Source organism: Equus quagga, unplaced genomic scaffold (genome assembly GCF_021613505.1).
Source record: "Equus quagga isolate Etosha38 unplaced genomic scaffold, UCLA_HA_Equagga_1.0 252_RagTag, whole genome shotgun sequence".
NCBI classification, from domain to species: domain Eukaryota; kingdom Metazoa; phylum Chordata; class Mammalia; order Perissodactyla; family Equidae; genus Equus; species Equus quagga.
This window is the reverse complement of record NW_025799860.1, coordinates 1069648-1093697: the sequence shown is the minus strand read 5'-3', so window position 1 is coordinate 1093697 and position 24050 is coordinate 1069648. Positions and strand designations below refer to the sequence as shown.

General features: G+C 46.3%; 1 protein-coding gene across 4 annotated transcripts in view; it reads right to left on the bottom strand.

Annotated features, from left to right (window-relative positions):
- Nucleotides 1–24050, bottom strand: part of LOC124233828 (alpha-1,6-mannosylglycoprotein 6-beta-N-acetylglucosaminyltransferase A) — a 323186-nt gene that overhangs the window by 283576 nt on the left and 15560 nt on the right. The gene's annotated exons all lie outside the window — the stretch shown is intronic.

Here is a 24050-nt window from a genome sequence, read left to right as displayed (position 1 = left end):
TCTAGAGCAACGCTGTCCAATATGGTAGCCACTTACTACATGCGGCTCTTTAAAATTTAAATTAATCAGAATAAAAAATTCAGTTCCTGTGAAGGTAGTCAAAAGGTACAAACTTTCAGTTATGAAATAAATAAGTCATGGGGATGTCGTAGACAGCATGGTGACTATAGTTAATACTGTGCTGCAGATTTGAAAGTTGCTGAGAGTAGATCTTATAAATTCTCATCACAAGGAAAAAAATTCTGTAACTATGTATGGTGACAGATGTTAACTAGACATTGTGATCATTTTGCAATATATACAGATATTGAATCATGTATACCAGAAACTAATATAATGTTGCATGTCAATCATACAACTTAAAAAAAACAAAACATTCAGTTCCTCGGTCACACTAGCCACATTTCAAGCACTCAATAGCTACCTGCGGCTAGTGGCTATCATGTTGGACAGCACAGATGCAGAACTTCTCCCTCATGGCAAAATGTTCTACTGGACCGCACTGGTGTCGAGATATTTTGGGACAGCATCTTTTCATCTAATATCCTTCCAACACTGTGCAGGGTGACCAAGTGTAGTCACCACAGAACTAATTCAGGGCTTCATCGGACTAACTGTGGCCATACCTACGTGTCTTTGGAGCTCATCTTTTAAGGAATAACATTCCTTGACAAGTTAGGTCATTTGATAAACTTATAAATAAAGCACGTGGGCCGACCTCCAAGAAGAGAAAAGTCAGAAATGAGAGGCACTAAGAAACAATCGTCATAAGCCCTTCCATTCAGAAAATCCACCCTATGCAACTGTAGGTCCAGAAACACCCAGGAGCAGCCACACAGACACCTGTGTGACCACCCACGCAGGGACATCCCTGAGGCACATCCTCAAAGTGCTCTCCGAGTGAGAAGTTAATCTCTGCTATTCCTCCTTGGCAAGCTAGGGTTCCCAAATTTGGTCTGTTGTTTCTAACTATTAAAGAAATCAATGCAAGGAAACCACCTCTCAAATCACTATTTCCTACCAATCACTCTCACTCAATTACTTCACTAAAAGTTGGATAATTGGCAATGAGGCAAGCTTCTGGTGACAATGACAGTGTGATAGCAGGCTAGAAAAGAGCCTGGTTACACCTGACCTCGAAGGAGTTACTTAAAAGACTTCCAGGAATTAAAAACTTGAGAAACTGGGATATAGCTCCAATTTGGGGAAGGATTCTAAAATGCAGTGTAGGTTACTGTTGGATTAGAACAGCCCTGAGTGGGGCACACAGTGATAAATTGGAAAGGTCACTGATTTGACCTTCGACTGTTACAACTGCATGGAGCATTTCTTCACTCCCTGGGTTCTTCATTGCTTTCATCATCCTCCCTCCCTGCTGTCTGTGCATTAGGTCCCTAGGATTGAACTCTGCGTCCAAGATAAGGCAGCCTTCATAGCTGCAGACATTGGTCTACAAAGTGGTGGACCCAAATCAGAATGCCACCTCTACTGCCAACTCCTTTAGGCAATTTTGGTAACCCCTTCACAGTCCCACACTCAAACTGGTATACACGTCAGACCTGGGCCTCTTGCACCATGATGATAAAGTACGGAATGGGAACTTTGTAGAGCTAGGACAAGAAATCAAGGCAGAGAGTTTTACTTATTTTTAAAGACAAATATTGTTTGATTCATTTTTTTTTTTTTTAAAGATTGGCACCTGAGCTAACAACTGCTCCCAATCTTCTTTTTTTCCCCCCCTGCTTTTTCTCTCCAAATCCCCCCAGTACATAGTTGTATATTTTTAGTTGTGGGTCCTTCTAGTTGTGGCATGTGGGATGGCATCTCAGCATGGCCTGATGAGCAGTGCCAGGTCTGCGCCCAGGATTGGAACTGGCAAAACCCTGGTCTGCCGAAGCAGAGCTCACGAACTTAACCACTCAGCCACAGGGCAAGCCCCAAGACGGAGTTTTCTAATAAGAATTCTAATCAATTGATCCTTGTGTCAGGGGTGGGGTGATGACAAACAAACACATTCTTCTCTTAGAGCCTATGAAAGTCACTTAATCCTGGATAAACATTCCTCTCTCCTAGCTCCCAACTCAGTCACATCAGTAAGGCCAATTTCTACCTCTCTTCCAGCATTACTCACCTTTGCTTAAGGACCACAGCCAACTGAATTACTAACCCTAATCAGAGTTCCAGCATTAACCATTTTCTGCCCAGTAGCTCACAACAATAGCTTCGCAATCTGGTGGACCTTTCTCCAGCCTCATCCTCGTCCATCCCAATCCATTCCTGACCACCTACCAGATGAACCTTGGGAAACATCCCTTGGGCCAGGGTCAGGCCTTTCTGCTTCAATAAGATGGTTTAGGCACCATCATCTCTAAGATCAAACCCTGGCCTCTGAAGTCCTCCTAAGTCAGGAGGGACTGCTTCGCAGAAGCCAACCAGTCTACCTTTTCTCCCTATCATCTTCAGGTTTTCCCTGCACCCAATACATCCAACTTACCCTTCCCTAACACAAACAACATCCATGCGGGGAAAATGTCCCAGATCTGAAGTGCTAACTCCCTCCTGTGTGTGGTAACATACAAAACCAGACTGTCAACTCCTCAAAGGGCAGGGCATGTCACACTTCTTGATATCTCTGAGGAGCATTTTAGACCCAGAATCTTACACAAAACCAATACTCCTCAAATATCTGAATAACCCACTGAAAAAAGTTTCTATCCATGCTAGTAAGTCCATTATTCTGACAGTGGATTTTCAGACCACTAAGACCCTGTCAATACAAAGTTTGCTCACCATGAGCCCCTGCAGGCTCCATACTGCAGCGAGAAGCCCAGGCTCTGGACTCAGGCTGCCTCACGAATTCCAGCTCCACCATTTCCCAGGCAAGGCACTTCACACCTCTAAGCCTCAGTCACATCTTCTGTGAACCCGAGATAATAATAGTACCTACCCCCCAGGTCCCTGAGGATTGAAGAGACAAGGGTAAAGCACTTAGCATAGGGCCCAGCACCCAGCAGGCACTCAATAAATGCTCCTTTACCCCTCCTTCTCCCATTATTACTAAGTCTCCTTAAGGAGACACGTAGCATAGTAGAAAGAACACAGTTACGGGGATAAAACTCACCTGTGTTCAAACCCCAACTCTGTTCAGCACCTAGCCGTGGGACCTTGGAGAAATTACTCAACCACTCAGCTTCGGCATCTTTATCTATAAAATGGGATTAATAACTTCAAAGAGTTTGTCTAAGGATTAAATGAGGGAACACGCCAGTCCATAGTCAGCCACTCAATGAGCGGCATTTACTAAATATGGTTTTAATTCAGCCAAAACACAACTGGAAAGGAAAAAACACCCTCGTACTCCTTGCTCACGTCATTGTCAACTCCTTCCAGTCGCATTCTTTAAGTCCATAAACCAGGCCCCAGCCTTTTCAGCTGACAACCCCCACCTCCCCAGTCACATTCATCAGTGGAGTCCTCACACAGTGAATGCAAGAAAATTACACTGAGAACTGCAAGGAGACCCATTTCCTTAAGGCAAACAGGTGCATCCTCATTTTTATCGCTTTGCCAATTTCCAAACATCCATAGCTACTCCTAATTATACACGACACTAGCAAGGCCATTCCTGAAAGGAATATACACCAGTACCATTGGCTACTTTTTTAAAACAAATCTTATGATTAAAACCATTCTAACAAAAAAGAGCCCAAAGTGCTAAGAGAGAAAAATCCACAGATTTGAAATGAATCTCCAAACGAGTGGATGAAAGTTTACAACCCCGCAAAAGGCAGGCCTCAACAAGATGACACTCTTACTGGGAAGAAAAATAAACTCTCCTCTTTCAGATCAATTTACAAGTTTTTGAAAACTCAGAGGGGAAGTCAGAGCAAAGAGAGGCCCAGTGCTCCCACTCTCCTCTTCCTAGGGGCCCCGTGGTTCCTGGCTTCTGCCTCCTCCCAGCTCGGGTCCAGGGGCCCAGGAGGCCCAAGAGGCAAATCCTTGGCTCAGGTCCCTCAACTGCTAGAGGAGAGAGGAAGGGCAAGAGGCCAGCATTCAGAAATTATATGAGTTACCAGGTAACCAGGTTCCCACCAGAAATATGTGTCTTCTATGGCAATAGTCTTACTCCATAGAGCTGAAAAATGACTTCACTTCCTTCCCCTGTTCCCAGGCCCAGCCCAGCCCCAGGGCAGGGCCCAGCAGTCCCCTCAATGCCCTGGCCTTGCTCAGGCACGTAGGCGTTTACCCCAGTCACACTCAGTCACCTGACGCAAGGACAGGCATTCCCTCTGATGCAGGCTGAAGAAGGCTCGTCAGAACCCAGAGGAGTGAGCTGTGCTTCACGCGGGCCTAAACTTCTCTGAAAAGCTGCAACTCACTGACCAACCAGAAATACTCCAAACAGCTCTCTGCCTCCAGCTTCCGTACCTCCTTCCACCACCACCTCCAGCTGTCCTCATTTTTTCCTCACCCAAACCTGCCTCGGGGCTCACAGGTGTTCCCTGCTAAAACCAAGAAGTCAGCTGGGTCCTCCCAGCTGATCACAGCCTGAAGTTCACCAGCAGTATCCAACAACACAGAAGATCACAGCTGAGCAGCAGCTAGCATTATTGAAAGCTCACTAACCAGCCAGATGCTCCCTATGTAGCTTTCAACAAGCCCTTTTAGGAGTTACTATCATTTGAAGATGAAGGAACTGAGACACAGAGTTAAAGTGACTCGTACAAAATCACATTGGTGACAGGTGGTGAAGCCAGGATGTGAACCCTGTCTAACCATAGAGCCCTCGCTCGTCACCTGTGTACCAGCCATGTACCTTCTCCACCTCTTGTCACTTCACTATCCTCTCACTCAAGTGCTAGAGGCAAGAACAAACCATCATCAGGGGCTGAGTGCTGGGGGCAGCGAGGATCAGCTGTTTCCACACGACACTGGGGCCGATCCTTTCACCACCACCTACACCGACAGCTGCACCCACCCTGCTCACTGGCATTCCTCCAGAGCGGCTCGGGCAAGCCAGACAGCACTTTGCAGAAGCGCACACTGAGGGTGACCACGTAGCCCAGGCTGCACCACCACACTCGTCAGACAGATGTGTTTATTGATTTGTTTGGTGTAAATGCATCCTCATTCCTGGCAAAAACCAGCTCAGGAATCTTCATTTTTACTCCCCAGAGGACTCTGATGCCCTTCAGGAACCACTGGACCAACACGCTTTTCCAGAGCAGCAATTTTTCAAGGCAGAGTTGGGAGAAGGATGTTAGAATCCCCCAGGAGCTTTTAAAAGATATGCCACCACCCTCCAACAAACAACAAAACAAAAAAACCCAGAATCTTCTAAGGCGTAAAGAGTCAGGGGAGGAGCTAGAAATAGTGATTAATTTTCTAACTTTGGGGCTGGGAGAAAGCACCAGCCATCTTTTTTTCTGAGTAACTGTGTCATGGTTCAAATGATCTAACATCCCCATTTCCAGAGATTCATTTAGCAGGCTCGCTGCAAGGGAATGGAAAAGGAGTGAGGAGAGGGAGAGAAAGAACGAGAAAAAGACAGATGAGCACGCAGACGGAAAGAAGGGAGGAAAAGAAAGAAAGAAGTCTCGGGAAGGCCTTTACATGACACTGAGCAATAACGGGGCCCCGTCACACACATGCACTCTCAGATTATGACAGGATTTAGACCAGCACTCTGCAAAAGAAAAACAACGCAAGCCACATATGTAACTTTAAATGTTCTAGCAGCAACCCAAAGTAGAAAGAAACAAGTGAAATTCATTTTAATGATGTAGTCTATTTAACCCGATATATCCAAAATATTATTGAAAACATGTAATGGGCATTTAAAGAGCATTAATGAAATCTTTCACCTTCTTTTTCTTCATTAAATTTCCAAATTTCAGTGCGCATTTTACATTTACAGCATATCTCAATTCGGACTAGCTGCATTTCAAGTGCTCAACAGCCCCATGTGGTTAGTGGCTACCATGTCAGACAGTCTAGATTTAGACGGACTTGGGCAGGTGAAGAGGAAGAGGAGGGGTGGGAATAACGCCCTGGACAAAGAACTAAGGGAGTATGACATCCAGGATCATCTACGACCCACAATCTGTATTCACAGGGGTTTGGTAGATTCAGCCTCCAGACTCAACAGTGAGTAAGTGAGCACAATTTGCTAACTAAGAGATAGGTGCTGTCACCATTTTTGTGCCCAAAGTACCAAGCCCACAACGGAAGAATCAGAGTCCATTACCATATGGACACTCAGTAACCTGGTGCCCGGCTGTACAACACACACATCTACTAGACACCAAGCAACAGTCTGAACCCTCAGAACCCACCCACATAGAGCTCAGGCCTCCAAGGGAAACAGCTGGATGGCAAAGCTCCTCCCGCTGCCCCATAGGCATAAGCTCCACCCGAGGAGCTAAAACAACAGGTCTCTCCCGTCTAGGGGCTGTGTAGGGGACACGGGACATAGGCAAATGAAAAAAGGAGAAGGAAGACAGCTTACCACCTGTGGTGGGCAGAATAAGGGCTCCCCAAAGATGTCTTGTCCCAACTCCCAAGACCTGTGAATGTTATTGTACATGGAAAAGGGACTTTGCTGATGTGATTAAGTCACAGCTCTTGAGACTGGGAAAATTAACCTGGATTATCCAGATGGGCCCAATATAATCATAAAGGCCCTTATAAGAGAGAGGAAGGAGGGTCAGAGAAGCAGATGTAATCAGGGAAGCAGATGTCAGAGTAATTTGATCACTCGCTTTGAAGATGGGGGGGGGCTGTGAGCCAAGGAACACATGGCCACCTCTGGAAGCTGGAAAAGGCAAGGAAACAGAGTGATCCCCTAGAACCTTTAGAAAGAAGGCAATCCTGCTGACACCTTAATTTCAGCCCAATGAGACCTATTTTGGACTCCTGATCTCAGAACTATAAGATATAAATTTGTGTTAAGCCACCAAGTTTACAGCAGCAATAGGAAGTTAATATACCATCTGTAGTGGTCAGTTGGACACATACATTGGTTACAATGACCCTTCAAGGTATCAGTAGTAATAACTACAGATATATTAGTAGTAATGGTAATGGCCACCATTTACTGAGGGCTTACTAAACGTCAAGCACCCTGCTAACTACTTCACAAACATTTCTTAAAACACACTTTTCATTTTGGGATAACTTTAGATTTACTGAAACGTTGCAAAGATAGTACAAAGTCCCTATATACTCTTCATTCAGCATCCTTAATGCTAACATCTTACACAACCATGACATATTTGTCAAAACCAAGAAATTAACCTCGGTACGATACCAATAACTAAACTACAGACTTTATTTGGATCCCACCAGTTTTTGCAAGTATTTTATCTTCCCAAGAACCCTACGAGGTAAGGACCCTTCTAAGGCCTGTGTGATGAAGGATGAGGATGCTGAGGATGCCATCACTTGTTCATGGTCACAACAGTGAAGGCTGGCAAGGCTTTTCAACTTGATTCCCCTGCTTTACCACTACACTGTAAGCTTCCCTGGACATTATCTTCCCTACCTTTTAGGACAGGAAACAGTGACGAGAAGCTAGTTACCTAAAGGCATGCTACCAGGAGCAGCACCAAACCTGGATGTGTCTGACTCCAAAAGCCTCGCTCCAGGGCCACCGTCTCCCTTCCTAACGCGGAGGGATGAGGAGCCGCTTGGGGCCATGAAAAGCTCCTGAAACCCATGAAAACCTCGTAGTGGCTGTGATCGGAAAGGAGGGGATCACGCCTCTGCAAAGTGCCTACCTGTTCTATGGCTACTAGTAAACCTAAGAGCTTTCCTGTAGCTCTCAGTCAGCAAAGAGAAACCAGAGAGGGCTCCCTGAAGAGTCCTTCACAAGGAGCATTTCTGGAGGAACAAGCAGCAGAAGGAGTTGCCATCAATAACCATCTTAAATCTGGCTTCCAATCTAACCACCAGGATCCTTGCTTTCGGGCCTTTACAACATGACCACAATGAGCTCCTTTCAAACATTATTCTGGGGCCGGCCCTGTGGCCGAGCAGTTGGGTTCGAGCACTCTGCCTCGGTGGCCCAGGGTTTCACTGGTTCAAATCCTGGGCACAGGCCTAGCACTGCTTATCAAGTCATGTTGAGGCGGCGTCCCAAGTGCCACAACTAGAAGGACCCACAACTAAAATATACAACTATGCACTGGGGGGCTTTTGGGGAGAAGAAGGAAAAAATAAAGTTTAAAAAGTTAAAAATAAAATTCTTCTCCTGGGGGGATCCTGTACCTCAAACCTTTCCCAACCCCTGGATTTTACCACCTGAGCAGCAAAGACATAGGAAGAAGAGCTTTTCCCACCGTGAGATCATTAACCACCTCACAAAGAAGGACACGGCGTGAGTGGGGCAGGAACTAGGACAAACTCTTCTGGATCGCCCATGACCAGCCACCTTGTTCACTTTTCTGTTTGCCTTTATTTCCTCTGTGCACTCTATGACCTAGCCGGCCTCGAGGCACTGTTACAGTAATTGTTTTGCTATCTATATACTCTATCAGTGGTCCTCAAAGGGTGGCCCCATCACCAGCAGTATCAGAATCTCCTGGAACTTGTTAGAGACACACATTCCCGGGCCAACCCAGGCCTATGGAATCAGAGGCTCTGGGGGTGGAGACAAGCAATCTGTTTTGACAAGCCCTCCAGGTGCGTCTGATGCACAAGAAAGCTGAGAACCACTAAGCTCTGTATCTTCCCCATCCAGGGCTGACCTGTAACCTAGAAATGGATTCAAAAAGGTCTCTGTCTGCAAACAAGCCCTATATCATACATCGACTGTAGGCCCAGGGAAGAAGCTCACAAGCCCACCTGGGGTGGCAGCATTCATTCATCCCATTCGTGACATCACACAGTGTAGGCCAGGCCTGTGCTACAAGCTATGGGCCCATCCTTGGCTTCAAGGAGCTTAAAGCGTAGGAAAGCTTGAAGATACCAATCAAGCATACCTACAAATAAATATAAAATTACAAACTGTGGGGGCTGGCCCTCTGGCCGAGTGGTTAAGGTTGCGGGCTCTGCTTTGGAGGCCCGGGGTTTCGCTGGTTTAGATCCTGGGCGCAGACATGGCACCACTCATCAAGCCATGCTGAGGCGGTGTCCCACATGCCACAACTAGAAGGACCCACAACTAAAAATACACAACTCTGTATGTACTAAGGGGCTTTGGGGAGAAAAAGGAAAAATAAAATATTAAAAAAAAAACAACTACGAACTGTGGCAAACACTATGAAAGAATGGGGGTGCCACCAGAGAGAATGATGGGGATCTCCTTTCACCTCAGTGGTTGAGGGAGGCCTCCCTAAAGAAAGGACAATTACGCTGAGAGACGAAGGAGAAGCAGGAGTCAGCGGGGCAAAGAGAGAAGGAAGTAAACATTCTCAGTATAGGAAAAGCTTGTGCAAAGGCCCTGGAGCAGGAGAGAGCTTGGTGCTTTGGAGACAATGAAAGAACACAGTGCAGGTAGAAAACAGAGAAGGAGGCAGGAGGAATAACTGGGAGATGAGGCTAGAGAAGTTGCCCAGCCTTGGAGCCTGCTGCGCCTCACAAGCTTGGTCAAGAGTCTGTGTTGGAGTCTAAGCTTACAAAGATGCACCCAACTTGTAGGCAGAATATTAACAATAAACATGATAACTAACATTTATTAAACACTGGTCTAAGAGTTCCACATAAAAATGTAATCCCTACAACAACCCACAATTAGGTTCTATTATCATCATCATCCCCATTTTATAGATGAGGACAGAAGTTAAATAAGTTGCCCCAAGTCAACCAGCTAGTAAAGGATTAGAATCCCGTGGGGCCAACCACCTTGCTACACTGCCTCTCGGCAGGAGAGGGAAGAAGCAGTACACTGACGGCAATGATCTGCTCTGCATTTTCAAAAGCTCGCTGTGGATGCTGTGTAGAGAGGGAAGAGAGAATGGAAACAGAGGCCACTGCATCGTCCAGGCAAGAAATGGCAGTGGCCTGGGCCAGGGTGGTGACAGCAGAGATGTCCAAGCAAGAGATATGTCTGGGTGGCAGAGAAAGAGTGGACTCTCCCAGGGGCTGTGGAACAAGCTCTCAAACCCCTGAACAAAGTCAGTTCATCCTAACCCACCCTTGCATCTGCCATCAGAGAATCGGAATAAGGGCTGAAAAGAAGGCGTCCCACCCTGCAGGACTAACCCAAACACAGGGCTGTCACTGTGACAGAAATAGCAGCACTTGGCCTCTTCAATCCCAGCCACTCTTATGCTTAAACTTTAGCATTTTGAGGGAAAAGTCTGTTCCTTGTTTAGAATGGATGTCCTTTATCCACCAGGAAAGGTTACAAATGGCCAAGACATCTCACACAGCCCCCTCATGAACACTGATCAGACTCAAACTTAGATGTAAAGGGAGGCTTCTCGCCCGCATTTTCACAAGCGGAGTTTCCTTTAATTACCTTGACTGCCTTGCAGTTCATTAGGGAGAGTATGACAACACACTCGTCAGAGTGCCTTGAATTTCCAGAAAAGTCTCACCTGTGACTTGGTAAAACGGATGGGTCTTGGAGAAGCCTAGTGTGCAAGCATTTCCCTGGATTAGATTTAGAGTCTGAAGGGGTGGTCAGTAGGGGCGGGGTGCAGAGGCTTCACCCCCAGTCATCTTATGGAGCCTGAGAATCAAAGCCGCTGACTGAGATGGGTGTCGGCAGCAGGGACACCTCAACCAACCGGGGGAGCCACTGGGCTTCCTGTCTCTGTGACAGGTGGAAGCAGAGCACCACGGGGCTTCCCTTTTCCCTAAGAAGAGCTTTGCATTTGCCCTCTGATGCGCATGTCTGACGCAGCACGGACAGGCCAGGTGCGGAGTGTGGGCCTCCAGAGGGGAGGACGGGGCAAGGGTGGGCAGCGAAAGCACCGTTTCCTTATGGGAATCAGTCACAGCCTCACTTCTACAGCTGTGAAAAGGCCACATGGATTTCAGAGTTTTGAAGGGCTTCACCTTAAAAGGCTATCGAAGTGGGCGATTTGCCCCTTTGAAATACTCTCTTGCCTAACTGTTCATTCCCCCACATGCATCTGTCCCATATTCTTCTTCCTTAGACACGCTGCCTTAATTAGCCACAAAGTCTCTGAAATTCTAATTGAAACTGTAAAACCTGGTGAGTGAAAAATGCCATGTCTTTCTCCTATTTACACAAGTATTAAATTAACTACCTCTTGTTTTGTAGGATGCTCATATTTTTTCCCTATAGGATAATGAACCTTGAAAAGAAAGAGCTACAGCCCTGCCCTCACCCCACCTGAAGGGGCCAAGAAGCTTCTAATGACATGGGAAAGATAAAGGCATGAGACCAGCAGGAGCACCCCATCTCTCTGGGCCTCAACCCCCACAGCATTAGGCCCTGAGGACCCTCCCTTCCCGAGGAACCAGAAGGACGAGTTAACGTGCCACTCAGCAAACTCTCAGAGTAGAGCCGTAGTCTGCTATAAACAAACAGTCCTCGAGTGGCCTGTAAGATGCCGAGTGAGTGGCTTAATCACCCAGCAGGGTCTAGTACATGCTACATAAAACTCCTCGGAGACAGCAAGCCTGCAAATGGAAAGCATTATCATTTGTAACAGGACTAATACGAACACAGGCTTGAAACAAACAGACACCACTGGATTACCTTTCCCACCGCTTCAGGGAGACCATCGAGTTCGATGGAGAGTTTTATTTCTTTGTTTTTAAACAAGACAGCATCTCCCACCACGTGACAGCAGGCTCCCTCTCTAGGGAAATTACTTCTTGTGCATCTGTCCTGCCAATGACGGGCTGCCTGAAGTACACGGGTCAAAACAAAACAGTCCAGTCTGGAAGAAGGTCCAGAGGCTTTTTACAATTCTGATTAAAACGAAAAAAAAAAGACCAAAGATCTCCTGATCAAGCGTCAACACCTTGAAAAAGTCTCAAGGGGGTCAACATCCCAGGTTCCAGTGTTTCCTAAGCTATATTTCTTGAAGCACCTGGGGTGTTGGCTAAAAAGGTGGACTCCATGCCTCGGCACGAGGGGGCCTGGGATGTGCTTTCTAACAAGCTCCTTTGGTCCTTCTTACACAACTGAAGTTGGCAGCCCGCCACCCTATTTTATTAATGCACTGCTGATATCCAGCTAAAGTCGGAGAGCAATTCATACTTTTCTTTTACTACCAAGATGGCCTCAACTACATCTGCATGTGACTTGGAGATAAAACATCGTTCACCACATTCATCCAGCCAAGTCCCTGGCCCCCAAATCTTTCAACAGACAGTTCATTATTTTAAAAAATTTAAAGGACATTGATTTTACATTTACTTCCTTTCTTTGCCTTTGGTGAAGTCCCCGTAGACCAGTTGTGATCTACGAAGGTCAACATCTGGAGACGGAACGGAGAGCTGTCACTATGGCGGTGAGCGGGCCTGCTCTGCTCAACCAGAGCCTCCTGCAAGGTTCCCCTTACTCGTGCTCTATCTTCCTGATAATTATGCAAAACGCAACACACTCAACCATGAATCTTTCCTCATCTGGCTCTGAGAAGGCACAGAGGCACCAGGAGTCAAAGTATACAGAACATGGAGAGGTGGGGTGTAGAGGTGGCAGGAGCCCAGTTCACAACAGCCTCGGAGCCAGACTTCTGAGACTGTCCCCCGAGTCACAGAGCCTCACAGAGATACAACAACGGGGATGAAACAGAAGACGTTCGTCATGTAACTTTGAACTGATATCCCATTACCAGACCCCACCGCCGAGAGCAAGCTGTGTCTCCATATTTTGTAACTCCTATAATTATCCTCTGAAAAGCATGATTAGGTTGCATTATGTTTCTTTGTGTTAAAAAAAACGTTCAGTTCTCACATGTAAACACTTAAGATTCCCGATGGTGTTTCTAATCCTAATATGCATTTTCTCACTTTTTCAATAGACCGGAAGGCTCAAATTATGGAATCAGCCCGGTCTTCTCTTGAGCTCTGAGAGACTGACTTGTACAGCGGCCAGGGAGGCCTCACCAGAGACTACCAGTGTGGTCTCCTAGCTTCCAGAGATGACTACTGGAAATCTCCAGGCATGTGTCAGGAGAAACAAGAGAGTTTTCAAACTAACATCTCCCGTCTGGACCTCCATGCCTTTGGTGTTTGCCTGCCCAGTGGCAGCCAGGAACTAGGGGACGATTTGCCTGCAAAGTTCCTCTGCACGGACACCAAGAAAGCCAGAGTTCAGAAAAATATGACAGGTCTTGATGCAAGGGTTTGCTTTTCACTATGTGAAGCTCTTTCTCCTTCTCTCTCTGCCTCAATGCCCTTGCTGGTGCTTAACGCAAGAGTAAACAAGCTGCCATCCAAATCCTAGGAAGCGAGGGAAGGAAACGATATTCACCGTGTACCATCTAAGTGCTCAACTCGCTGGCAGGCACTTCACACAGTCGGACATGCAACAGCCTCTGTGCTGGTTATCTGGTTATTCCATTTGCCCTTCCCCCATCTATTCTCAGCCCTGTTCTGTGCCCAGACTGGCTGACACCTGTAGACTCCATCACCTGGGCTCCATCGCCTGCTGGCTTCCCATTGGTTCAGCTGACCAGAGGCCCAGCAGGAGACTGGAAAAGGAGGGGAGAGGTCAGGGTTATTTCTTTCCAGCTCCCTCTCTCCTCAGATGCCACATCTTTGGGCACCATTCCTCCGGACTATAGCTCCTGCTGGACAGCTGCTCTTCAGTTCCAGATCCTACTGAGCCCCAAGAACTCTACTTTCTCTCCTTTCCCGCTCCGGCCCTAGAGGCGAGATTGTTTTCCCCACTGTTGTTCGTCCCTGGGGGCCTCATGGTGCCTAGCCAGCCCCTCTGCAACTGTTCCTTTCATTAGTCTTCATTCAAACCATCTGGGGTGAATTCTGTTTCCCGCCAGGAGTTCTGATACTGGCTCTCACTCCAGACATAACTGCTTTTGCAAGTGAGATGAAATGCAAAGATATGGGTCAATAAGCACGTGGGGGCATTTCTTAGAGTTGGCTACCCTGGTACAAGAAGAGCTGATAAGGCTAGTTCATCATCAGTGTGGTCTTGAACCCAACTCCTAACCCAACTTGATGACAGAAATCCCAAGGCACAGGTTTAGGATCTCCAGACTCTGTCTATACCAGGTACACAGGGATTTTTTTTTTATTTACCCTGTGCTTCCTGCTACCTGCTTACTAATACAGGAGAAAGAACTCTGACAGGCCCGAGGAACACTTCAAGCTCCTCTGAGGAATGCAACCTGCAAGGAGACCCAGGATAAGAGCTACCTGTCACTGACCTGTACACAGTTCACAACTGCCCTGCGAGGAAACGTTCTTTGTCTCCACCTGACGGATGAGGAAAGAGATACAAAGATGGAAAAGCAACTTGCCCCAAGTCCCACACCCAGGTGGGCCTGACCCCAAACGCTGTTCTTTCTCCTCCATTGCACTAGTTCTTAAAAGTGGGAAATAAGGTTGATGGTCTCCAAACTACTCCTGAATTGGGCCTAGTGGGATGGGGCTTCCTAGTTTTAGGCAAACCAAAAACACCAAAGAAAGAGAATTTTAATCTCAAGGACCAACCTAGCTCGGAAATCGGTTAGGAAAGGTCCCTCTAAGTGAAAAATCATGTGTTGTATGTCTGTATGACAGAACATGTAGAGTATAACCCCAACGTGGAGATACGTGTGGATGCGCGTGTCTATAATGATTGTTTATGCACAAAAATTTTCAGCAATGGTTATCTCTAGAAAGGTGAGAGAGCTGTGCTCTTCTGTACACTGAATTTCCTACCATGAACATTAAACAATTTCTTATTTAAAGACTCAGAAAGGAGGGAAAGAGGGAAGTAGGCTGGTTTATCCAAACGTATAGACCACTGGTTCTCAACCTCAGCTGCACACGGGGATCACCTGTAATCACCACGGTCCCACCCCTGAAGTTCGAATTTAACTGGTCTGAGGTATAGCCTGGGCAGCGGGAGTCCCGAAGCTCCCCCAGGTGGTTCTCATGGGCAGCCAGGCTTGACAGCCACTTCCCTCAGGCCTAGTCCCTTAAGATAAAATTTAAAATGCAGACCAAGAGGAGGACCCTAGGCGTTTGTATGCCATGGATCCACTGGCAATCAGGTGAAGCCCCTGGACATCTCCTCCAAATAATGTTTCTAAATGCATAAAATAAAAAACAAAGTACTTCCAACCAAATACATTATACTTAGATTTAGTTATCACAAGGTTTTTAACTTGGGATATAGTAATATGGGTGCTTCTTTGTTAATCCACCAAGTACCGAGATGTGAAAGTAACTCTGCACCTACCATCACTTGCCACCTTGAAGTAGTGATGAGTGTAAATAATATTTGGAGGATCTGCAGCGAGTGTAATGTGAGAGGATTTATTGGTGACAAAGTCTGGATACTTGTAACAGCTCTGTGGTTTGTTGCCTATGTTCACCACTGAAGATAATGCCAAACTGCAGTCAGAATTCATTGAACATAAAGATGGACTGTTCGCCCCATTCGAGCTCACAGACTCCCAGGAAAAGCGGATGCTGTTACAGCAGCATCTGAGGACTCCCTCAACCCAACATCGGCCCTACCACTAGGTGTGCCATCAGAGGGAAGGAAAAAAAGAATTTTAACCTTCTCACGTGCTAATTTGCAGTAGAGGCTGCTTCTTTCCTTTCTTCTTTTTTAGTCAGTCTTTAAGGCTCCTTCAAGACATGAAAAATGTACATTTCCTGAAAACTAGCTACACTGTACATTTTAATTACAGCAATATTTTTCAAGTACCACTTCATGTGAAAAGATCCCTGTTTCTTCCACTAAAAAGACTCAACTGTTTTAGCTGCCTCAAGACATCCATCACAAGTGCCAATATCTCGGGAGTTAGAAAGAGGTTTTTTTAAACTTTCTAAGTGTTTAATCAATAGGTTCCTTTTCATACAGTGCTACGCTGCCTGCATAGGAGCTGAAAGGTTTTTTTCTTTCATCTGAATTTAAAATAGTATTTACCATGTACTGAGTGGCTATTATACTTAAGGTACAGAGCTAGGCTCTCTCCCTCAATTGGTTCTAATGCTCACATCCACGCTGTACTATTATCCCATCTTATTAATATAGAAATAAAATGATTAGGAACTCCAAAACAGAGCCTGATGTTATAAAATGACTCTCGGGGGGAAAAAAAAAAGAGGAAAAGAAAGCCCCAAATATGTTAACATCTGGATTGAAATTCCAGTTATAAATTAAAAGGTAGTTATTTATAACTAAACAATACAGTATTTTCCTGGGGTGGGGAGGGACGGCCACACCCACTTACCCTAGCAACAGACTGAGCTAATTCACTCAAAGGCTTTTACTTTTCTTCAAAGCCGCAATTTTCTAAAGACGCCAGAAGAACTTTTTAAACTTCTTGCATTCTTCTTCCATTTGTGAAGTATTACAATACTCGGATTAAAATGCAGGAGAGAACAGCATGGTCAGACCCTTGGCTGTCGAAGAAGCAATGGCCAGTACCCAGCGGTGAGAGAAACCCCACACTTCCGGAAGCCTGGCCTACGCACTGTTGCAAACAGTCCCCTGGCCACCAACATCATCATTATCGTCACATAGGAAGGTTCCCATTCCATAACTACAGGAGGGCTTTTGAAATGATCCTACTCAAACACTGTGCTTTGAGATGTTCTCAGAACTCTAAAATGCAGTAGGGCGAGGGGGTGGCATTATTTTGTTTTCTGCCCTATGAAGTCTGTTCCTCATGAAGGCATTTAATGGGGTAGGGGAGGCTCATAATTAATGAGTTGTTTCAGCATTAACCAAACACCATAAGAGAACTTACGATGCCCCAAACACTCCTTAAAACAGAATGAAGGCTGGGAAAAGGAACCCACAACAGAGAGAGCACAGGGGAAAGGGGCGGGCTTGCAACACGTGGAAAGCTTTAAACCAGCCCAACAGGAAGTTATCAGCGATTCACCCTTTGTTCTTATCTTGTCTCTTCCACCAGGGTGGAAAGGCACTAGAGGCCAGCACAAGACACAACTGGGGGTGCGGCGGGAGATGTCAAGAAGGAGAAAGAACTGGCATTTATGGAGCCCTAGCAAGTTTAAGGGACTTTCATATGTGTCACACACTCCTTTAATTTTTCCCATAACCTTATCAGATAGATAAGCACCTCTTCAATTTTAAAATGAAACCAGAAGTCAGGTTAAGCAACTTGCCCAGAAGCTCACAACTCATAACAGCAGAGTCAGACTTGGAAGCCAAATCATCCTGGCTCAGAGCCACGCTGGTTTCTGCCCCTTACCCCTCAGATCTTGTGAGTCACTTTCAGCTCAAATTTCAAGGTTCAGGAAAATGGTATCCCAGGTTTCTAAAAACCCCTCCCTAGGTCATAATCTCTTGGGGGGAGGAGGAGAACATCAATGGATATCCAGGAAGTCAGAAGAGAAGGGGGGAGGGGGAAGTCCAATTCTAACAAAAAAACAGAGGCGGGGGTTGGGGGGTGGGGGGAAGGGGGGAATGGATTCCAAAACTCAATGTGGGTGAGTATTCAAATTCTACAAGGAATGTTCAGCAAATGGTTTGTGATGACTTAAAAAAAGTGATCTTGGGACTGGCCCAGTGGACTAGTGGTTAAGTTCAAGAACTCCACTTTGGTGGCCCGGGATTCACAGGTTCAGATCCCAGGCACAGCTTCTCAAGCCATGCTGTGGTAGCATACCACATAAAATAGAGGAAGATTGGCACAGATGTTAGCTCAGTGACAATCTTCCTCAAGCAAAAAGAAGAATACTGGCAAGAGATGTTAGCTCAGAGCCAATCTTCTTCACACACACACACAAAAAAAATGGTGATCTGCAGCAGTACATAAGGGGTTTGCAAAGAGCCAGTCACTCCAGGGAAACCTTATGCCCTTTCTGGAAGAAAGGCTTATCCTTTGTTGGTCAACCAGGAGATGGTAACAGAGTCACAGGAGACACAAGGCTTCTGTTTCAGCAAACCATGTGACCTGGTCTCCCACATGACATCACTCCCAATGATGTCATCCAAGGACCTGTCCAACCTCCCAAACCAGTAGCCTGCACAACTACTTTGGTCACACGTCCCATTAGTAAAAAGTGAGCATGTACCCCTAATACACGTTAATTTATTTTAAAATAATCAACATGTGAAGATTACTAAAGTCCTTAATTTTTAAGGGAAAAAATAATTAAGCTTTCATATGTTCTTCCCATACCCCATTATCCTAAGTACGAAATTTTGGAAATCACTGCCCTGGGCTTGCAACATAGTGACCACTTGGAGCCTAATGACCTTCACTTTCACTCCACCTGAGCCACATCCCCGACATCTTGTCCAGGTCAGCTGTCCCTGTCTCCACTCCCAACACTCATGGCCACCCTTCATGCCTGAGGGTCCCGTAATCACTTCTTTCCATATTCTTGGGGTCCACAGTCTATCCCTCCCAGATTCGCTGACCTCCCAGAACCATTTATTGCCAATGCCCTCTATCCCCCCAACTCCCTGTCTCTCCACTCTATTCACCCAGCAAAATCCCCAACATGTAACAACAAACTCACTCTCGGTCTCCCTTGTGTTCTGCACTCGGGCAGTTCAGCAGGGCCAGAAAAAGTAGATGAATAAATAGTAACCACACGAACACCAGGTGACTTCACGCCCTCATCTTCTGCAGGTCTCTTAACATTAGAACTTGGGCTTTTTCTCATGCCCAGTCAGTCCATTTCCCTTTGTGCTCAGCCAGCGATTTCAAATCAGCACTCCCTTCCACACTCTACTTCCAGGAGGCTGCCTGACTTTCTACTTCACCCATCACTCAACCATTCTGTCATTCATTGCACCATTTACTGGGCACCCACTCTGTGCCACATGCTGTTCCAGTACTAGAGGGACAGGCTTGAATCTCACAGCACTTACATTGCAGTAAACAAAACAACGCCATGGGTTGGAAGACGATGAAAATAAAGCCCTTAGGTAATAGGAAGCAAGTGGGGGCCAGAAAATCCTGGTCATCGCGTGTGACCCACTTCTCTACCTGCCCTCTTCTCCCCCTTCCAATTTTTTTTCATTGAGGTAAAATTCATGTAACATTGAATTAACCTTAAAAGTGTACAATTCAATGTCAGTCAGTACATTCATGATATTGTGCAATCATCACATCTGTCTAGTTATCACCCCAAAAAGAAACCCCCCATTAAGCAGTCCTCCGCATTCTCCCCCTCCTCCCAGCCCCAGGCAACCACTAACCTACTTTCTGCCTCTGTGGATTTACCTATTCTGGACGTTTCCCGTCCACGGACTCATACAACCCCTGTCCAATTCTGACAACAGCTCTGCCCTTCCTGCTTTCTTCCCTCCAGCGGCGCCGTCCCCTCCTCAGTCTCCTCCTTCCCCTCAGCCTCCTCTCTCCTCTGTGCCTGGGACCCACCACCCAGTGCATTGCTGCTGAGACCTCAGGCCCTTCCCTGCCTGTATCTTCAAAATCTTCCTCTGAGCTGGCTCTTTCTCTCATCCTTCAAAACACCAAACACCACCCTGACCTACCTCCTCTCACCCTCAAGACAGCTCCAACAGCCTCCTTCCCTTCCCAGCCTCATTCGTTTGGTGGGATATGCAAAGGCCTTCAGAGGTTTCCGTATTGACAAACTCAATAAAAACTCAGGAGGCCTCATCTCATCGGGGCCCTCTGGTCATGCAACACATGTGACCTTGGGTAACTGGGACTTAACCTCTGGGTGCCTCGTTTTCCTCATTTGTAAAAAATAGCAATCAGAATAACACACAAAGGGTTTTTATGAACAACGAATAAGTGAAAGTACCCAAAGTGCTCGTAAATGTGCCAGGCACACTGTAAGGGCTCAAAACATGTTATCATTATAGTGAAGATTACGAGTTCCATAAAACCCGTGGCCACACTCTGCTCGAGCAGGACCAGGCTCTCTGGCCATCCTTCAGGGGCTTCTTTTTGGCTCAGCTCCCACAGACTGGCTCTTGCAGGGTAACACCCTTTTCAGGGAGATATCATCCACTCTCCTGGCTTTAACTGCCACCCGATGCAGGCAATGCCTAAACCACATTTACCGTGGTCTTTAGCCTCCCAGGCTCAGCCCTAAACATGGCAGCACCTGCACAGCCCACCAGCAGCCCCAGGACGCCTTGAACTCAGCATGCCCAAAGTTAAGTCACTCTCCCCTCCTACCCCTCTAGTCACCTCTTCCTCCACCTCCACTTCAGGTTCCCATGATCTCTTGCTGGGATCTCTGCAGTCGCCTCTCCCCTGCCCCGATCTCGTGTCCCTGTTCCTTCCATCCTTCACACTGTAGCCAGAATACCCCATCTGAAATCCAAGGCTGCTAATGTCACTCCCCTGCTTAAACCCTTTCAGGAGCTCTCTACCGTTCTCAGGAGCAAGCCCAAATGCCTTCCCAGGGAAGGCTCTTCCTGACCTGGCCCCATCCCCAACAGCCTGTGCCTTGCCTTCTGTCCTCTGGGAATTACTGAATGCTGAGGCAATGCAAGAGGTAGCCCACAGGGCCCCTCTGCTTGGCACGCCTTTTCCACCTGATTCTCCCAAATTCTGCACATCTTTCAAGGCTCAAAGAAGGCTTCACTGTTGCCCCACATTTAAGTACCCTTCCTGCCTGACATGGACCAAAATTAGGTGTTTATGCATCTGTTTTCCTCTTTAGATTATAAGCTCCCTGAAGACCTTGTTTATCTTCTCCATCCATCCATCCATCCATCCATTTACCCATTCAACAAAAATGCCCCGAGAGTCTACATTGGGCCAGGCACTAGGAACAGTTAACAAGGCAGACGTGGTTGCTGCCCTCAGGCAGCTCACAGTCCAGCAGTGGAGACAAGAAGAAGACATGACAGCACTCCCCTCTAAGAGCTGCACAGTGTGGTCTCTTGAGCCAGGCTCCCTGGCTTCGAATCCTGGTTCCACCACTGTGAAACCTGGGACAAATTACTTCACTTCCCTGTGCCTCACTTTCATCTCTAACATTAGAACAGTTCTACCTACTTCACAGGGTTGCTGGGAGGATGAAAAGTACTAATAGATGTAACTCAATGGGAAGTATCCATAACACTGCCTGGCACACAATAAATGCTTTCTAAGAGTTAGCCATTCTTCTTATTGGCACAACGGGAGTGTTTATGGCAGGGCCCCACCCTAGACATAAGGTCAGCTGTTGCAGTCACCTTTGAGGCCCTATGCCTGACATATAAGTACTCAGTAAATGTTTATTTAGCCACATGGGTGAGCCCTACAAAGATGGTTCAGTGGCTCAGCATCAAAGCCTTGTAGAGCTGGAAGTCACGCTGGATAACATCTGACCCAACTCGCCCACTTGTGCGGAAGAGACAGAGGCTCACAAAGCTGGTTAGTGGCAGGGTAAGCACCAGCCCCCAGATCTCCTGACTTCTCAGCTGATGTTTCCCGCCCCATTTCAAGAAGACTCTTGTTACCCAAGACAGTACAGCTGCTCTGCATCTTCCACGGTCTCTTATTTCCACTGCAGACAGGCTGCTGCTGGCCACCCAGGCCCCCTCCTTCCCCTTCTCACGCCTCTGCTCCAAACCTGTGGTTCTCTTATTTCCAGAGAAAAGTCTGGCCTTTGAAAAGGCAACAAGATATCAATGTCTTCTCCAGGGAGCAGCTTGAAAAAAATCATAGGGGCGGGGCAATCCCTGAGACCCCCAGTCCCTCTCTAGTCCCATTGGTCACTCCTGATGGGAGAAGACTTCCTCTTCATCACCGGAAAGTTTCATTTTGCCTACTCTGGGATCCAGTCTTTTTTGGGTGCTCCTAGGGTCAGAAGGCAGATCCCCCAGGAACTTGGGTGGAGAATAACTGCCAAGTAACAGCTCTCAATTGAAAGCCAGATCCCAAATTTCTAACCAAACACAGAACTCTCACCCATCTGCCCGCTTGCTCTAGGTTTCCCACAGGGGCCTTTGAATAGCATGTCATTCTTTGGCAGTGCTGACGTGACGAATGCCAATCCAGCAGGACTTTTTTAGAGGCCATGGTATTTACGGAACTACTCTGTTAGGAAAGTTTTGCTTTCACACCTTAACGGGCCTAGAAGGCAGAAAAAGAACATAACACAGTGAACAAATAAATCCTGGAGTGCTGTGTGATGTTCTTTATTACTTTTCATGGTTGGGCTGTAATATCTGTTATAAGTACCTTGGGCTTCATCTATCTTCGGGTCTGCACCTCTGCTGCGCCTGTTCACACGGGTGTGTCTGAGGCTCACAGAGGATCATCACAAACTGGAGTGTCCAATACTGGGAGTGCAAAATATTCAAGTGCTGAGATTTTATCTAAACATCTCATAGTAAGGATGCTATCACACAAATCTGCCTGGATAATAATAGTCGTGGACAGAGTGCTAAAAACAGGGGCAGTAAATTTCATCTACACACCTCACTATTGAAGAATTCGTTATACCACTGTATCATAACAGCCACGGGCTAGGAAGATGTCTGTCGTAGATATGAGATTTTAGGAGCCTCACTTTATCTTTCTTGTAAATGCTAAAGCAGACCCATTCTTTCAAACAAAAAAAATGAAAAACCATTTTTTACCTAGAGAAAAACCATCTGCCTTCCCAAGAAAACTCTTTCTACCTTTTTACAGGAACAAAGATCTCCAATAGGCATTTCTCTTGCCCTTTAGAGGGAACTTTTATCTAGCCTTCAAGGAATTTCCCTTTGGCTCTACACCCCGTGCAGATCTCATCTTCAGAAGACTGTTCAGTACGCGTCTCACCAGTTCACCTGCAGATAAGGCACCTGATCTAATGTAGCTCATGGAGAGCAGACAGGCTGTGGAATCGGAGACCTGAATGAAATCCCCAATCTGCACCTGATGAGTAGGGGGACAATATGTCCCCACTTGCACCTGTTATTCCAGCATAATCACTGCTAGTACCCCCTTCACTCTCAAAAGTGTTCAGGTTTGGAGGATAAGCTATATGGGCACCTCATAATTACGTGAGTTACTGCACGCAAGACACTTAACTTCTCCATACCTTGGTTTTGCATTTGTTCAATGAAGACAAAGCAATCTGATTTACAGGGTTGTCATAGGCAAGAAATTAGACAGGGTGCTCAAGGCTTGGTTCCCACAAGTGCCCAGGATCCCTCAGAACACCAGCTACACGCTCAAGAGGTCTACTTTCGGGAAAAAGCGTTTCTCTGCATGTGAGATCCTTACCCTCTGAATGTCAGTTTGAAGACAGGACCTGCATTTTCCACTTCCATTGTGACAAGGTCTGTAAAATGGTAATGGGATCTATCTGTGTCCAGCAGCTGCACCATTAATGCTGTTGTCCATCTGACCAGGAGATGAATCACTGGTGCAGATTTAAACTCCTATACTCCAGATCTTCTGGACTTGCTTTACTCTCTCCACAGAGGTAGGATTAAGATTGAAATCCATCCCAAACCAAAACTCTATGAAAAATAGGCCAAATGAATGCGGCTCAGAATAGGTCGGTGGGGTAAGAGATTCTTCAAAGTGAGTCAAATTACCATCCCTCAGCCAATGAATCTGGTGAATCTCCTGCTTTCTCAAGCCAAAAAAACTGGCCTTCCCAATCCAACAATAGGACAGTTTCTCCATAAAAGGATCTGAGATATAGCACCTTAAAACTTAGGCCGAATAGCACCCACAGTCTTGCATGGGAAACTATAATAGCAATCAGCAGCACAGGTAATGACAGAATTTTGCTGTTCCCTTTTACAAAAAAAAAAAGTGAGAGAGAAGCTGTCACTTCATTGATAAGCTTATTAAGTACATGTATGTTCTCTTTGACATGAGCAGTCACAATATGATATAATGCGGCTGCCCCTACTTCCTTAAAGGAATGGCTTTTACTCACTTAGAAATTTGATCAATAAGTAAACCCACAGAAAAATGAATCTTAAAAATTTGAAACTATTCAATTCCAATCTCCAGCATAATATTTTTTGAAACGAAAGTTGAAAAAATATTACT